The sequence below is a fragment of the Glycine max genome, chromosome 3 (assembly GCF_000004515.6).
Source record: "Glycine max cultivar Williams 82 chromosome 3, Glycine_max_v4.0, whole genome shotgun sequence".
NCBI classification, from domain to species: domain Eukaryota; kingdom Viridiplantae; phylum Streptophyta; class Magnoliopsida; order Fabales; family Fabaceae; genus Glycine; species Glycine max.
Genome location: NC_016090.4, coordinates 18,211,736 through 18,228,810, shown reverse-complemented (window position 1 = coordinate 18,228,810; position 17,075 = coordinate 18,211,736). Strand labels below are relative to the sequence as shown.

General features: G+C 36.6%; 1 non-coding gene across 1 annotated transcript; it reads right to left on the bottom strand.

Annotated features, from left to right (window-relative positions):
- Window positions 1–3,799: 3,799 nt before the first annotated feature.
- Window positions 3,800–3,906, bottom strand: LOC113001569 (small nucleolar RNA R71). The gene has a single exon (XR_003266963.1). It is a non-coding gene; the product is annotated as a small nucleolar RNA R71 (small nucleolar RNA).
- Window positions 3,907–17,075: the final 13,169 nt, after the last annotated feature.

The following is a 17,075-nucleotide window of genomic DNA, read 5'->3' as shown; positions in this document are numbered from 1 at the left end:
GAGGCCATAATTCTTGAAGCTTCTAAACTTTATACAAGAATGAAGCTCTGATACCACTTGTTAGACAAGTGGCCTCAGATATCTTAAGAAGGGGGAGTTGAATTAAGATATTACAAACTATTTCCCCAATAAAAATTCTATTTAACTTTCTATTCAAGTTATAAATTCCCTTAATAATGAATTTCTTAAATATTAATTCAAATAGAAAAATTTGAATATGTATATAAAACAATAATAAATAAAGGAGTTTAAGGGAAGAGAAAGTGCAAACTCAGATTTATACTGGTTCGGCCACACCCTTGTGCCTACGTCCAGTGCCCAAGCAAACCGCTTGAGAGTTCCACTATCTTGTAAATTCCTTTTACAAGTTCTAAACACACAAGGACAATCCATCCTTTGTGTTTAGAATTCTTTCACAACAAGAGACCCTCGGTCTCTTAATCCCTTTTCAGAATAAAGAAGAAGAGAAGAAGAATCTCTCTTGAAAGAGATAGATTGAACAATTTGAGCACTCAAATAATTCCTTATTGAATCACAAGTGTTTTGGCCAAGAAATTTTTAAGAGGATAAAACAATTTTGCTTGTTAAGAGGATAAGACCTTTTTGTTCTTCAAAACTCTTATCAAAATTCGTGTCTCAAGTCACTTATATACAAGCCTTTGATGGCCATTTAAGAAACAGATAAAAAGATGTGACTGTTGAGAATGTTTTCTGAAAAACTCCTTTGGTAATCGATTATAGTATGTGTGTAATCGATTACAAGCTTTAAAATTTGAATTAAAACGTTCAGAAACTGCTGGTAATCGATTACCATATATGTGTAATCGATTACACAGTGCAAATTTTGAATTCAAATTTTAATAGCTGTTGTAAATCAGTTTTGGCCACTGGTAATCGATTACCAGAGAGTAAATTTGTTGAAAAAAACTTTTTAACTTAAATTTCTTGGCCAAACCTTTTGCTACTTCAATTGGAATTCCCTTCCTATTTAATATACCCTTTCTAAGACTCTAGAGACTGTCTTGATCATCCATCTTGAATATCTTTAATTTCTTTGTCTTGAATAAAACTTTGAGATGCATGTGCAACTTTGGCATCATCAAAACATTCAGCTTGATCCTTTGTCTACAAGAAAGACCAAGAAAGATTACATTGCTTGGGATGACAACGACTCATCCAAAGAATCTGAAAAAGGAGGAAATCAACCTTCTAACAAAAGACTATGAGAGTGAAGAGGACATCACTCAAAGGGACTAAAATCAAGATGGTAATCTGATTTTCATTTCATTCCAATGATGAAGATCAAACATTCCAATCATGAAAAATGTATTATCTTATCCAATTACTCAACTTAACTGGTTCAGTTCATTAATTTTAAATTAAATTGTTAACATGATGACGGATGTGTCATTATTTTCTCCTATTTCTTAACCCTTTTTGTCACCATTTTAATTACTTATTAGCCTTAATTGTCAAATTAACTATGCAGTTTTATCATTTGGGCCTACTTGACTAATTTTGTGTTTTTAATTTAATTTCAGGAGAATTATAAGCAATTGGGCTTGGATCCGGAATTGGGCTGAACCGGCTTGGACTTGAAGAGAGCAGACAATTTTATTTTATCCAATTTTACTTTATTTGGGCCAATTTTACTTTATTTCATTCTTGGGCTTGGACTTAAAGCAGAATTGTAAACTTTGGGGCTGAGGACATATATAACAGCACTAGGGTTTAGTAGAAGGAGACTGTTTTTGGAGAGAAGAATTTTTAGGGTTTTGCAATTCCAGTTTTTACTGTTCACACGCGCTGTTCACATAGAATAGAATTTCGTTTTCTGCTTCTGCCTTTGAATTCGTTTTCGTTTCTGCTGATTAATGGAAGGCTAAGTCTCCAACATTGTTTCTCTTGAGGATCAAGCACAACTCTCTTTGAGGTTTTGTTATTACTATTGAATTCTAATTAGTTTTTCCTCTTCACCAATTGCTCTATATTTGTTGTTATTAATCCATGCATGCTTGATGCTTGATTAATTGTCTCTGTGCTTAATTTACGTTCATGCTTAATGGACATGTGAGAGGGATTAATTGGTATATGTGTTGCTTAATCACATAATGACAACCTTATGTTAATTTTTGCTTAGTAAATTAATTTAGGGTTGGATTAAGTGGTTGAATTGATTAAGGATAAATTCTCGTAACCTAGGAAAAGAGACTTGCTTGTGAATCAAGGGGAAACAACATGTTTTAATTCTGTTATTTCTTTAATTCAAATTACTTGTTGTTTAAATTACAAAAACAAACAACCCCCCTTAATTCGTTACTATTTCACTATTATCTATTGTGAATGCTTGGTTGTTCATTGCTCGTTGGGAGATGACCTAGGATCACTTCCTAGATACTGCATTTTTAATATTTATTTGATTCGAGTATGGTCTCGATCAAATTTGGCGTCGTTGCCGGGGAGCAGTGGTCCAAAGGTTCATAATAGTGTTTAGTTGTTTTGAGTGTAGCTCTGTCGTTTAGGTTGTGAGTGTATGTTGTTTTGTTTTGCATTTCAGTCACGTCCCCTGTTTTGCATTCGGTCATTTTGCATTTCAGTCGCATCCCCTATTTAGCGCTTCCCTATTTCAGCTTTGAGTAATGCTGTGAATAGTGATTAGCCACTGAGAACTAGCGATTGATTTTGCAATTTAATTGGCGATTTTTGTTTTGATAGTTAGAGTTGATATTTTTGGCTGATGTTTTGTGTGGTAGTTTCTTTTGATCCACATTTTGTGTGAAAAATACCAGGAGCACTTGCTGTGGTTGAATTTGAGAGAGACAAAAAATTTGGGACTTGTTTTTAGCAAAATTAAAAACGGCCATAACTTTTGCTCCGGGTATCAGAATGACTATTATTATATATGCATTTGGGATAGAAAAAAATTTCGCATATTGTGACAACCTGCTTTAGCTTTTTGGGGTCTCCCAAACTCGAAAAATCAGCCGTTTACTAAGTTTTTTTTTATTTTTCTAGTATTACTGTCTTATTTTTCTAAACTTTGCTTAGGTAGTTTTCATAGTTAGACTTTGAATTTTTGTTTGAAATTTTTTGTACTATCTTTTCATGATTTTAGGGTGTTGCTCACAAAATTTCAACTCATTTAGATATTGTTTGACTATAGTTGTAGTTTTAACCCTCCCTGGTGCTTGTTTGAGAAACACATGATTTGCTGCATATAGTGCATGACCAGGGGCAATCCAGGTGATTTAAAACCCTTTGGTCCTGAAATAGATAGAACCTTTCATAGATTAGTTAGGCATAGTGTGCATCCTGGTCATTCTGTGCATTTTGACAATTTTGAGCATCCTGAGCATTTTGTTGCTGGTGATTCTGAATATTCTGATTTTGAGCATTCAGCTGTTAATTTTCATACTGAGAACATGGCTCAACCTCCCCTTGTGAGAGGACTCTTAGGGAGATGGCTGCACCTGATTTCACTTATGAAAGCTTGTGCATTCAATATCCTAATGAGGGTGTTCCATATGTTATCAAGACTGGACTAATACATTTGCTGCCCAAGTTTCGCGGTCTTGCAGGTGAAGATCCTCATAAGCATCTTAAGGAGTTCCATATTATCTGTTCCACCATGAAGCCCCCTGATGTCCAGGAAGATCATATCTTTCTAAAAGATTTTCCTCATTCTCTAGAGGGAGTGGCAAAAGATTGGTTGTACTACCTTGCTCCCAGATCCATCTCCAACTGGGATGACCTTAAGAGGGTGTTCTTGGAGAAATTCTTCCCTACATCTAGGACCACGACCATCAGAAAAGACATTTCAGGCATCAGGCAACTTAGTGGAGAGAGCTTGTATGAGTACTGGGAAAGATTCAAGAAATTGTGTGCAAGTTGTCCTCACCATTAGATTTCTGAGCAACTCCTTCTGTAATATTTCTATGAGGGACTTAGCAACATGGAGAGGAGTATGATTGATGTTGCTAGTGGTGGAGCCCTTGGTGATATGACTCCTGCTGAGGCTAGGAATTTGATTGAGAAAATAGCTTCCAACTCCCAACAATTCAGTGCAAGAAATGATGCTATTGTCCTTAGAGAAGTCCATAAGGTGGCCACGGATTCATCTTCATCTGTTGAAAATAAAAAGCTTGAGGGAAAACTTGATGCCTTGATCAACCTAGTAACTCAGCTTGCCATGAATCAGAAATATGCATCTGCACCTATTGCAAGAGTCTGTGGTCTATGTTCTTCTGCAGATCACCATATAGATCTCTGTCCTTCTTTGCAGCAATCTAGAGTCAATGAGCAACTTGAAGCTTATGCTGCAAACATTTATAATAGACCCCCTCAGCAGCAAAACCAACAACAGCAGAATAATTATGACCTTTCAAGCCACAAATACAATCCAAGTTGGAGGAATCATCCAAATCTGAGATGGGCAAGTCCTCCACAACAACAACAGCCTGCCCTCCATTCCAGAGCTGCTGGTCCAAGCAGGCCATATATTCCTCCTCCAATGCAGCAGCAGCAGCAACAACAACAACAAAGACAACAAGCAGCTGAGGCCCCTCCTCAACCTTCAGAATATGAAGTTCAGCAAGAGACAAGAGCCTCCATTCAGAGTCTGACAAATCAGATGGGGCAGATGGCTACTCAGTTGAACCAAGCTCAGTCCCAAAATTCTGACAAATTGCCTTCATAAACTGTGCAGAATCCAAAAAATGTGAGTGCCATCACCTTGAGGTCTAGCAAGCAAATTGAAGTGCCTCCACCAGTAGTAGCACCTGCACCTGAACCTGTCAAGCTTCATTCTACACCTAAAAAAGAGGATGAGATAGTTGCACAAAAGAGAAAGCTTCCTGATCATGAGGGAGCTAACAAAAATTTGCATGCAGTTGGACCTTCTTCTAGTAGTTCTGACTTGCAGCAGCCTCTTATCCCTCTTCCATTTCCACCTAGAGCAATTCCAAACAAAAAGATGGAAGAAGTGGATAAGGAGATCTTGGAGACCTTCAGAAAAGTAGAGGTGAACATACCTCTGCTAGATGCCATCAAGCAAATTCCAAGATATTCCAAGTTTCTAAAGGAGTTGTGCACCCACAAAAGGAAGCTTAAAGGCAATGGAAGGATTAGCATGGGCAGAAATATGTCAGCATTGATAGGTAAATCTGTTCCTCACATTCCTGAGAAATGTAAGGACCCAGGTACTTTCTGTATACCTTGCATTATTGGGAACAACAAATTTGAGAATGTCATGCTAGATCTAGGAGCATCAGTTAGTGTCATGCCTTTGTCCATTTTCAATTCTTTATCTCTTGGACCTTTGCAATCTACAAATGTGGTGATTCATTTGAAAAATAGAAGTGTTGCTAACCCCGCAGGTTTCATAGAGGATGTGTTGGTTCGGGTTGGTGAACTTATTTTTCCTGTTGATTTTTATGTTCTTAATATGGAGGAGGGATTTTTCCCATGGTTTAGTTCCAATTATTTTAGGCAGGCCATTTATGAAAACAGCTCGAACCAAGATAGATGTTTATGCTGACACATTGTCTATGGAATTTGGTAATATTGTTGTTCATTTTAACATTCTTGATGCCATGAAACATCCATCTGAGGATCATTCTATTTTTCATGCTGAGATAATTGATCAGATTGTTGATGATTATATGTTTGATTTTGATTCTCTTCATGGTAGGAAACATCCATTTTTATCTGATATGTATACTTGTCATTCCTTATGCATTGAATCTGAATCTGAGTTTGAATTTGATCCTGTATCTGGTTTTTATGTTGAGAGTGAATTTGAATTTGAATCTGGTGTTGTACCTCTTGATGTAGATTTTTTAGAGTCAGAATGCACTAACCATGTTGTAGGAAGTGGATATACTTCTGACTTGCTTTATGAGGTACAGGCTGAGGACCCTTCTTCTTCTCCTACCCTGGTTCCTCCCACTATTCAGCCACCACCCACACCAGAGTTGAAACCCTTACCAGCAACCCTCAAATACGCTTACTTGGAGGACAAGGAAAAATTTCCAGTGATCATCTCTGCTTCCCTTGCTACTGAGCAAGAGGAGAAGTTGTTGCTAGTGCTCAAGAAGCACAAGAAATCCATTGGATGGACTTTAGCAGACATTCCTGGTATTAGCCCATCTACCTACATGCATAGGATACTTTTAGAGGATGGAGCTAAGCCAGTGAGGCAGCCACAGCGGCGACTCAATCCCGTCATTCTAGATGTGATGAAAAAGGAGGTGACCAAGCTCTTACAAGCTGGAATCATCTACTCCATTTCTAACAGCCAGTGGGTGAGTCCAGTCCAAGTGGTTCCTAAGAAGACAGGCCTCACGGTAATTAAGAATGAAAGGGATGAGCTTATCCCCACAAGAGTGCAAAACAGTTGGGGAGTCTGCATTGATTATAAGAGGCTAAACAAGGTAACCCGAAAAGATCATTTTCCCCTGCCATTCATTGATCAAATACTTGAGCGCTTGGCAGGTAAGTCTCATTACTATTTTCTTGATGGTTTTTCTGGTTATTTACAAATTCATATTGCTCCTGAGGATCAAGAAAAGACCACATTCACCTGCCCCTTTGGCACTTTTTCCTATAGGAGGATGCCCTTTGGCCTATGCAACGCCCCTGGTACCTTCCAGCGGTGTATGCTTAACATTTTCAATGACTTTTTAGAGAGTTGCATAGAGGTGTTTATGGATGATTTTACTATTTATGGATCCTCTTTTGATGCATGTTTGGATAGTCTGGATAGAGTTCTTAATAGATGCATTGAAACTAACCTTGTGCTGAATTTTGAAAAATGTCACTTTATGGTAGAACAAGGTATAGTTTTAGGACATATCATTTCCAGTAGGGGCATAAAGGTAGACCCTGCAAAAATAGTTGTTATTTCCCAATTGCCTTACCCCTCTTGCGTATGAGAGGTTCGTTCTTTTCTTGGTCATGCAGGGTTTTATAGGCGCTTTATCAAGGATTTTAGCAAAGTGGCCCTTCCACTATCCAATCTACTACAAAAGGAGGTGGAGTTTGATTTTGATGACCAGTGCAAAGAGGCTTTTGATTGCCTCAAGCGTGCGATGACTACCACCCCTATCATTCAGGCACCTGATTGGACAGCCCCATTTGAGCTGATGTGCGATGCATCCAATTATGCATTGGGGGTTGTCCTTGCTCAAAAGATTGACAAGCTGCCTTGGGTGATCTACTACACTTCCAAAACTTTGGATGCTGTCCAAGAAAATTATGCTACCACATAGAAGGAACTATTAGCTATAGTTTTTGCTCTTGAGAAATTTCGTTCATATTTGCTTGGTACTCGTGTTATTGTTTATACTGACCATGCAGCTCTGAAGTACCTATTGAAGAAGGCTGAATCAAAGCCTAGATTGATCAGGTGGATGCTTTGGCTCCAAGAGTTTGATTTGGAGATCTGTGATCGGAGCGGTGCATAGAACCTCGTGGCTGACCACCTGAGTAGGATTGAGCATGCGTCTGAGGACTCACCCATTCGGGATGATTTTCCGGATGACCATTTGTACATTATGTATAAGATTTCTGATTTCTTCCCCACTCCTTGGTTTGCTAATATTGTGAAATATTTGGTTGCTTTTGTTTTTCCTCCCTTAGCATCTAAAGTTCAAACTGATAAAATTAAGAGGGATGCTAAGCATTATATTTGGGATGACCCCTATTTGTGGAAGTTGTGCAGTGACCAAGTTATTAGGAGATGCATTCCAGACCATGAGATCGACTCGGTTCTGCAATTCTGTCATTCTTCTACACCAGGTGGCCATCTTGGCATACAGAGGACAGCTCGCAAGGTGCTTGACTGTCGTTTCTATTGGCCCGCCATCTTCAAGGATGCGTGGAGAATCTGTAGCACTTGTAAACCTTGTCAGAAAGCAGGCGGCTCACTTTCATGGAGACAACAAATGCCTCAACAACCCATGTTGTTCTGTGAGGTGTTTGATGTCTGGGGTATAGACTTTATGGGGCCTTTCCCTATCTCTTTTGGTTTTGTTCATATTCTCCTTGTTGTTGATTATGTTTCAAAATGGGTGGAAGCCAAAGCCACCAGAACTAACGATGCTAAGGTTGTTGTGGATTTTGTTAGATCTAATCTGTTTTGCAGGTTTGGAGTCCCTAGAGCCATCGTTAGTGATCAAGGCACCCATTTTTGTAATAGATCCATGTATGCCTTGCTCAAAACGTATGGGGTTGTGCACAAAATTTCCATACCTTACCACCCCCAAACTAATGGGCAAGTTGAGATTTCAAACAGGGAGATAAAAAAGATCTTGGAGAAGATTGTGCAGCCGAACATAAAGGATTGGAGCACCAGGCTGGATGATGCTCTTTGGGCGCATAGGACTGCCTACAAAGCACCCATAGGAATGTCTCCTTATCGAGTTGTCTTTGGCAAGGCATGTCATCTTCCTATAGAGATAGAGCACAAGGCCTACTGGGTTGTAAAGACCTACAACTCTCTATTGATCAGGTTGGAGAGGAAAGGAAGTTGCAACTAAGTGAGCTAGATGAGATCCGTTTAGAAGCCTATGAGAATTCCAAATTCTACAAGGAGAAGACCAAGAAGTTCCATGATAGTTTGATAGCTAAGAAGGACTTCGTGGTTGGACAAAAAGTTTTATTGTATAACTCTAGGCTCGGACTCATGTGTGGTAAGTTGAGGTCAAAGTGGATTGGTTCTTTTGTGGTGACTAATGTTTTTCCTTATGGTCCAGTTGAGATTAAAAGTGAATCCACAAATAAGAGCTTCAAAGTCAATGGACACCGGCTGAAACCATTCCTCACAAATCCCTCCTTAGTGGATGTAGTGGTGGAGGAAACCTCCTTACTTCACCCTACTTCTCTTCCGCCATGACTTAGGGAGTTTTTTTTTCTATCTCCTTTTTTACTTTTATTGCACTTGTCCAAATTAATTGATTGTTTTGATTGCTCTTGATATTATGATTGTGCTACATTGAGGACAATGTGTTGTTTAAGTGCGGGGGGGGGGGGGGGGAGATTATTCTTTTTTGTTCTTTATTTGGGGTTTTCTAGGTTAATTTTGTTATTTTGGTTTTATGTTTTGTGTACAACATTGCATGTTTCTCTTTGAATTTTGGGTTATGTACAGGTAATGAGTAATTGTTATTGAAATAGGAGTTTCTTGGCATTTTGTGAATTGAAATCCTTGTTTTTGTCTACATGTCAAGTTATTTTTGAAAGGTCGAATTGAAAGTGATAGATTTACCCTTGGTGAGATTTTGAGCCATCATAATCTATTTTATTCGGTGTGTTTTGCCCCATTGATTGCTTGCACAATAGCCTTGGCTTGACTCTTGTTGATACTTCTTGCTTCACATGCATGTTGGGAGATGATTTAGGCATTTTGTTCTAATAAGCCTCTAGCCAAATGAGCCTACCTTGAATTAATTCCTTTGATAACCCATTGAGCCTATGTTCCCCTTTCTTTGTTTTGAAGCTCATTACAAGCCTTAAGTGAAAAACCATGATCTCACCCTACCCTTAGAGTATGTTTGGATAGAGAATTTTAACTGAGGAAAGTAATTTATCAGAGAATTTGAATTTCTATAATCTAGAATTCATTGTTTGGATGTTTTTTTGTGAAGAATTTAAAATTTTAGAATTTAAAAATAGAATTTTAAACAACTAAAAATATGGAATTTCAATTTCCTTCTAAAAGGTGAGAAATTGAAATTCTCTTCTTACAGTCTTCTTCAAGAAACACCGTATGAGATTGTGGAACATCGATCGGGTCTGAGCATAGAGGAACACGTATAACTAGCACACCAATCATATCTTTTCTTTTTTTTCATTCATTTTTTGTCACCCTCATAATTTTAACTTTTTTTATCCAAACACAAAATTTTGAAAATAAAAGAATTTCAATTGAAGTATTTGAAATTCTTAGAATTTAAAATTTCTCATAATTTTAAATTCCTCCATCCAAACACACTCTTAAGGAATTTTGGAGCTTTGGAATTGTTCTGGGAATAAGTGTGAGGGGATATGTTTCATTGGATGATATGTTTTTGTTGGCCATGCTTAATGATGTATTTTGGCCATGCTTGATGTATATACATATATTGCCTAATTGTTGCTTTATTTTTCAAATGCTTTCAATGCTACTGTTCACGTTAAAAAAAAAAAAGAAAAAGAATGAAGTTGAATAAATGAGGTCTTGGCTTCAAGACTTGGACTGGTTTGAGGACTTGGTCAATTTTGTTTTGGGTTTACTTTTTATGCTTAATTCTTAATTTTGGTTTTGGGTTTACTACTTTTACTTAGTTTCCACTTATTCCCCATTGCTCCTCTATTCCTTTGGGTTTTAGCTACTTATCCAATGCTTTGCTCTACCTTGTCCTTGGCCCCATTACAACCTTAAAAGACCTTTTGATCCTCGTGTGTATGTGTTTGGCAAGTTTGGTTGTCAATTTTAGAGTTTTGCCAAGTCTATGTGGTGTTGGTTTTTCATGGGTGCTTTGAGAGTAAACAGTAGCCTAGACACTTGTGAGATAGAGTGCATATCTTGTGAGGCTTTATCACTTTTCATTCAATTCTTAAGCTGATTGACTATCTTGCCATGTTAGAGGTGCTTGGATGATTTTCATGACTGCCTTGATTCTTTAACTCTTTACGTGTTGGATGTTACCTATTCCTTTCATTCCATGAGATTCATTGAGAAATATGTAAATGTTTTTGTGTTTGTTTGTCTCTCTTTAAGGTCTCTTGATTTGTTCCTTGCTTTGCTTTTTGATTTTGCCCAGGAGTGCAAAAGGCTAAGTGTGGGGGGATTTGATGTGTCATTATTTTCTCATATTTCTTAACCCTTTTTGTCACCATTTTAATTACTTATTAGCCTTAATTGTCAAATTAACTATGCAGTTTTATCATTTGGGCCTACTTGACTAATTTTGTATTTTTAATTTAATTTCAGGAGAATTATAAGAAATTGGGCTTGGATCCAAAATTGGGCTGAACCGGCTTGGACTTGAAGAGAGCAGACAATTTTATTTTATCCAATTTTACTTTATTTGGGCCAGTTTTACTTTATTTCATTTTTGGGCTTGGACTTAAAGCAGAATTGTAAAATTTGGGGCTGAGGACATATATAACAGCACTAAGGTTTAGTAGAAGGAGACTGTTTTTGGATAGGAGAATTTTTAGGGTTTTGCAATTCCAGTTTTTACTGTTAACGCGCACTGTTCACATAGAATAGAATTTTGTTTTCTGCTTTTGCCTTTGAATTCGTTTTCATTTCTGCTGATTAATGGAAGGCTAAGTCTCCAGCGTTGTTTCTCTTGAGGATCAAGGACAACTCTCTTTGAGGTTTTGTTATTACTATTGAATTCTGATTAGTTTTTCCTCTTCACCAATTGCTTTGTATTCGTTGCTATTAATCCATGCATGCTTGATGCTTGATTAATTGTCTCTGTGCTTAATTTACGTTCATGCTTAATGGACATGTGAGTGGGATTAATTGGTATATGTGTTGCTTAATCACATAATGACAGCCTTATGTTAATTTTCGCTTAGTAAATTAATTTAGGGTTGGATTAAGTGGTTGAACTGATTAGGGATAAATTCTCGTGACCTAGGATAAGAGACTTGCTTGTGAATCAAGGGGAAATAACATGTTTTAATTTTGTTATTTCTTTAATTCAAATTACTTGCTGTTTAAATTACAAAAACAAACAACCCCCCCCCAATTCGTTACTGTTTCACTATTATCTGTTATGAACGTTTGGTTGATCATTGCTCGTTGGGATACAACCTAGGATCACTTCCTAGATACTGCATTTTTAATGTTTATTTGATTTGGGTACGGCCTTAATCAATGACTAACATTCTTTTTTTGTTGATTGTTGTTTTGGGATTGTTTTTAAAATGATTGATTGTGTTCTTTCAACTTTCCATGTTTTAAATTACCTTTAACAAATCTGAATGTTTGATTATGCCTATGATCTATATCCTTCAATCCATCTGTGATTCTTGTTTGATATGTTTGAATTAATTGATTGATTGCTCAAAATATTTTTATGCTTTTCAAAATTATTATATTTTATTTCAAATAAAATTATTTCGATATGTTAAAACCTTCTATGTTAATAAAAAAATCATCTTGGTAAGTGTTGATAGTCTATTAGCACTTAGTCTTAGGAAAAAGGTGTCTGGTAATCGATTACCTTCACAAGTAATCGATTATAGATAGTCAAGCTAAGTGTAATCGATTACAAAATTCCTGTAATCGATTATAGAGCGTCTCTGCCTATAAATTCAAATTTTCCAGAAACCGCTGGAACGCGATTTCTGTAGCGACGCAACCCCTAAATTCCTAAATTTCAAAACGCGATTTCTCCCTCAATTATTGTCCAAATCAAGCCCCACAAAGCCCAAAATTCATCATTTTTCATTCTCTTTCTTTTCCACCGATCAAAACTTCCAAAAACTCCCTCAAATGGAAGAACCATCGAAGAAGCGAAAGGGTTCTTTGAGTAGAAGCCAACAGAGCTTTGGGTCTCAAGATACTCCAATTCCACCATCCATTTCGTCTTCCACGCTATTCTCATCTGAAGAGCAACGTATCCAGTACATAACTCTCTTCTCTTCTCACTCTATAATAGATCCTAAGTTCATGGACATGGAGTTCTTTTCTGATGAAATGTTTGAGTGTGTTCAAGCATTTCAGAACTCTGATCTCATTTCGTTTATGTCTTTAAAAATTCTTGTTTATCCTAAGTTAGTGAAAGTTTTTTATTCAAACTTAGAAATTCAAGAAGGTTCCTTGATTTCTAAGGTATATGGGATTAAGATGGTCATATACCAGTCTTTTTTCTTTGAACTCACCCAGTTATCTAGTGATGGTGTACCGTTTGAAGGTACACTTGATGATGATTGGAAGTTCGATTTTTCTGTTTCTGATGCCCGCCGGTTGGTTTGCATCAACCAAGTGGATATGACCGGAAGGCTTCTTGCCGGCTCATTGACATTTGATTGTCGCATCCTCCACTATCTTATTGTTCACATTTTACTTCCAAGATCTTTAAACCTTGCACGGGTTTTTGAAGAAGATCTCATTATCATGTGGGCATTTCTTACCGATTGTCAAATCGACTGGGCTCACTTAGTCCGTTATCGCATGAATAAGGCATTGCGATCAAACCCTCCCTTACCCTATCCTCATCTTATTTCTCTTTTTCTTCACCATTTTGAGGTACCTCTTGATTTTGAACCTTCTGTTCAAATCAAGAAGTCCTTTTCCATTGGGGCCGCAGTGCTCGCCTCCTTCGGTTATCGCAAAGAGCATGATGGCTCTTAGATAAAGAAGGATGTTCAACCACATGATGCTGAGGGTTGCTCGCCCGCTCGAGAGGATTCTTCTCTTATGCAGAGTGTCATGGATAGGTTTGATAGTCTTCAGACCTATGTTGGAGAGAGATTTGACTCCTTGGAGAGTCAAGTAGACATTCGATTCAGAGAGATGGATTCTAGGATCACAAAGATTGAAGGCGACATTACTTACATCAGAGATTGCTTCAACCTTCCACCGCCACCATCCACTTAGATTATTATTATAGTTTATCATATTTTCTATTTCTAAGTAGTGTATTTGGCTATGTTTTGAAACTTTTGTTAGTACTTTATTCTCTAGAATTTTAGAACTCTTTAGTAGCTTTATGTTATGGTTCTACTTGGTTACTTTTGATGACTTATGACTTATTTGATACATATGCTTTTATTATGATTTGTGGATAATTTATTGTCTTGTTTGATTTTTATAAGTTTCTCCTTTTTTTCTTGTATGAATACATTTCTTGTATGTTTATCCATTTGTGTATGATTTTATGTTACAACGCACTTTGGCCTTTTTGTTGATGCCAAAGGGGGAGAAAAATTTGGGGTTATTTAAATCAAGAATTCATACAATTATTAACTTAACTTAAGATGAAGCTTAAACTCAAAAAGAAAGGGGGAGAATAAAGTGAGTGAACGACTAGAAAATAGCTTGTATGCATCTCTTGATTTCAGGTTTGTCATCATCAAAAAGGAAGATTGTGGAAGCAAAGCTACCATGATGATTCACCAAGGTATTTTTGATGATGCCAAAGCTCAAAAAGTTGTTTCAAGATTAAAGAATCAAGCATTCAAGATTCCACTCAAAGATTTAATAATCAAATGAAGAAATCAAGAAGCATCAAGCCAAGTCAAAGTAGGTAGTAAAAAGTATTTTCAAAAAAACATCAAATAGCACACTTTTTGTTTTAAAAAGGATTTTATGAAATATTCTAAGTTACTAGAGTTTTTACTCTCTGGTAATCAATTATCATTTGGTAGTAATCGATTACCAGTGACCAGGATGGTTTTCAAACTAGTTTCAATGCTTTGCAACGTTCCAAAATGATTTTCAAATAGTGTAATTGATTACATTATATTAGTAATCGATTACAAGTGAATCTGAACGTTGGAATTCAAATCCAATTGTGAAGAGTCACAACTTTTCATAAAATACATTATGTAATCAATTGCACCATTATGGTAATCGATTACCAGTGAATGTTTTTGAAGAAAATGTTAAGATTTATAACTCTTGGCATGGTTTTCTCAAAAGGTATCAAGGTTCTATAAATATAAGACCTTGGCATGCATTATATATAATAACACAGAAAAACACATCTGATTACACAGAACTTTCCACTGCTTTTCTCTTGCAAAACCTTTGCCAAATTCATTCTAAGATTTTGTTCAATCTTTCCTTGAAGAAAGGAAAATTCTGCAAAAACAAAAATTGTGCTATCGTTCTGTTTTTCTCTTATTCTTCTTTCCTTCTCCCTCTTGCCAAAAGAATTCAAAGAACTAACCATCTGAGAATTCTTTTGATTCCCCAAACAAAGAATTCAAAGAACTAACCGTCTAAAAAATCTTTGCCCAAACACTGAATTCAAAGAACTAACCGTCTGAGAATTCTGTTTAAGAAGCGGGTAGCTTCTTGGTTGTAATAGTGAACACAAGGGAGGGTACATCCTTTGTGGTTCGCTTCAAGTAGAGGGTACATCTACTTGGTTATTCAAAGAGAACAAGGGAGGGTACATCCTTTGTGGCTCTTTGATTGTAAAGGATTTTTACAAGGAAAGGAAATCTCAAGAGGTTGCTTGAGGACTGGATGTAGGCACGGGTCGTTGTCGAACTAGTATAAAACTTGTGTTTGCTTTCTTCTTCCCTATGCTCCTTACTTTTCCGCTGTGCACTTTTTATTTCCACTTTACTTTTGTCTAAGTTATTGTTTTTGTTCTTTACTTTTTGATAACTTAGTAGTAAAGCCTAATTGAATCTAGTAACATTAAGAAGGATAAATTTTTAATTAGTCAAGACATGTTCATAATTAATTCAATCCCCCCCTTCTTAATTATTCCAAGGCCACTTGTTCCAACAACTTGCACCTGTACCTCAGCCTCCACCTATACCTGCATCTTCACCACCACCTTTTAAACCTCCACCACCACCACCATCTCAAGATTGATGAAGATGTTCTTCAATCTTTCTATCTTCAAACCCATTTTTGCTTATGACAAAAGAGGGAGAAATAAGAATTTTGATTATAATGAAAAGAGAACCTTCTATAATAAATGTATTCTTGAAGTATTTGCATATATGTTCTCTTTTTAGTATTATCTGTTATTATTATGTTGCTACATTCACCATATTTTATGCATACCATTTTCTTGCCATGATTGAACTCAAGGGGAGTTTAACTACAATACACTCTTAAAACTTTGTTTATCTTTATAAATAAAAATTTACACTATTTGTCATCATAAAAAAGGGGGAGATTGTTAGGTCTAAATGACCATGCATCTCATCCACTTTAGATTTTGACGCATAACAATAAGTATAAATTATTGATGTTCTAATGATTTTTTGACAAATAGACAGGATCATTATGTTAAAGGAATTAAAAACATTCAATATCATCCACAACTATAAAAAGTATGTTATGTTTTAAACTAGCTTCCAACACAAAATATCCAATGAGCATCCACTCTTATGTAAATTAGTATAACATATCGTCTTAAGATAAACTTGCACTTCCAATCTCAAAAATTGAGTATGATGAAAAAAGAAAGTGCACACGTACTACTTTATTCAAATTTTATTTGTCTCTCTTATTTTTGAATAACTAACATTTGAATTTAAGAAAAGGACAATATAGAAGAAAATAAATGGTTTCCAAGGAATATTCCCTTAAAGTTCACTTTCATTGTTGTCATACCCTAATTTTGTCCGGGGACAATCATTTGCAAACATTTGGATTCTTGTCAACCGAATTGAGTTGCTTAACACCAATTGTCGCGCAATCTGTAAGGTTTTTTGAGGTTTCGGAAAAGAATGTGGAAAATACCCAAAAGGGAGGGTAAAATGGTCATTTGGTGACTTTTTCAGGCCCCTGGCTCGCCTGGGCCACCAGAAAGCTTAGGGATGAAGTAACCAGCTCACTTGGGTGAGCAAGGTTACTTCTGGAGGAAGCAAGCAGCTCGTTTGGGCGAGCTGCTGTGCAACCTCCTCCCCTCATTTCCTATAAATAGGCGTGAGGGGGTAGAAGAGAAGGGTTCAACTTCTTAGATTGAGAGATTTTCACTAAAATTAGTGAGAAGAAGGAGAAAGAAGAAGAAAAAATAAGGCTGGCGTGCTTTCATGACGTTTTCGTGATCATTCTTCATTGTTCTTCGTCCGTTCTTCGTTCATTGACCGGTTAGTTTTTATTTTTTGAAGTTGTGAATTTATTCTATGCACCCTTAGGGGTCCACTCTTGCTTTTCGCATCTTCATCTTCATTCTTCTACCATCAGTAATCTTATTTCTTTGTGTAAAGCGAGTTGCAATCGATTAATTGTCCCGTAATCTCATTTTTATCATTGTAAAGTGAGTTTCCACCAATTAATTGTGTTGTAATCTCACTTAATCATTGTTGTCATACCCTAATTTCATCTGGGGACGATCATTTTCAAACATTTGGATTCTTGCCTGCCAAATTGAGCTGCTTAA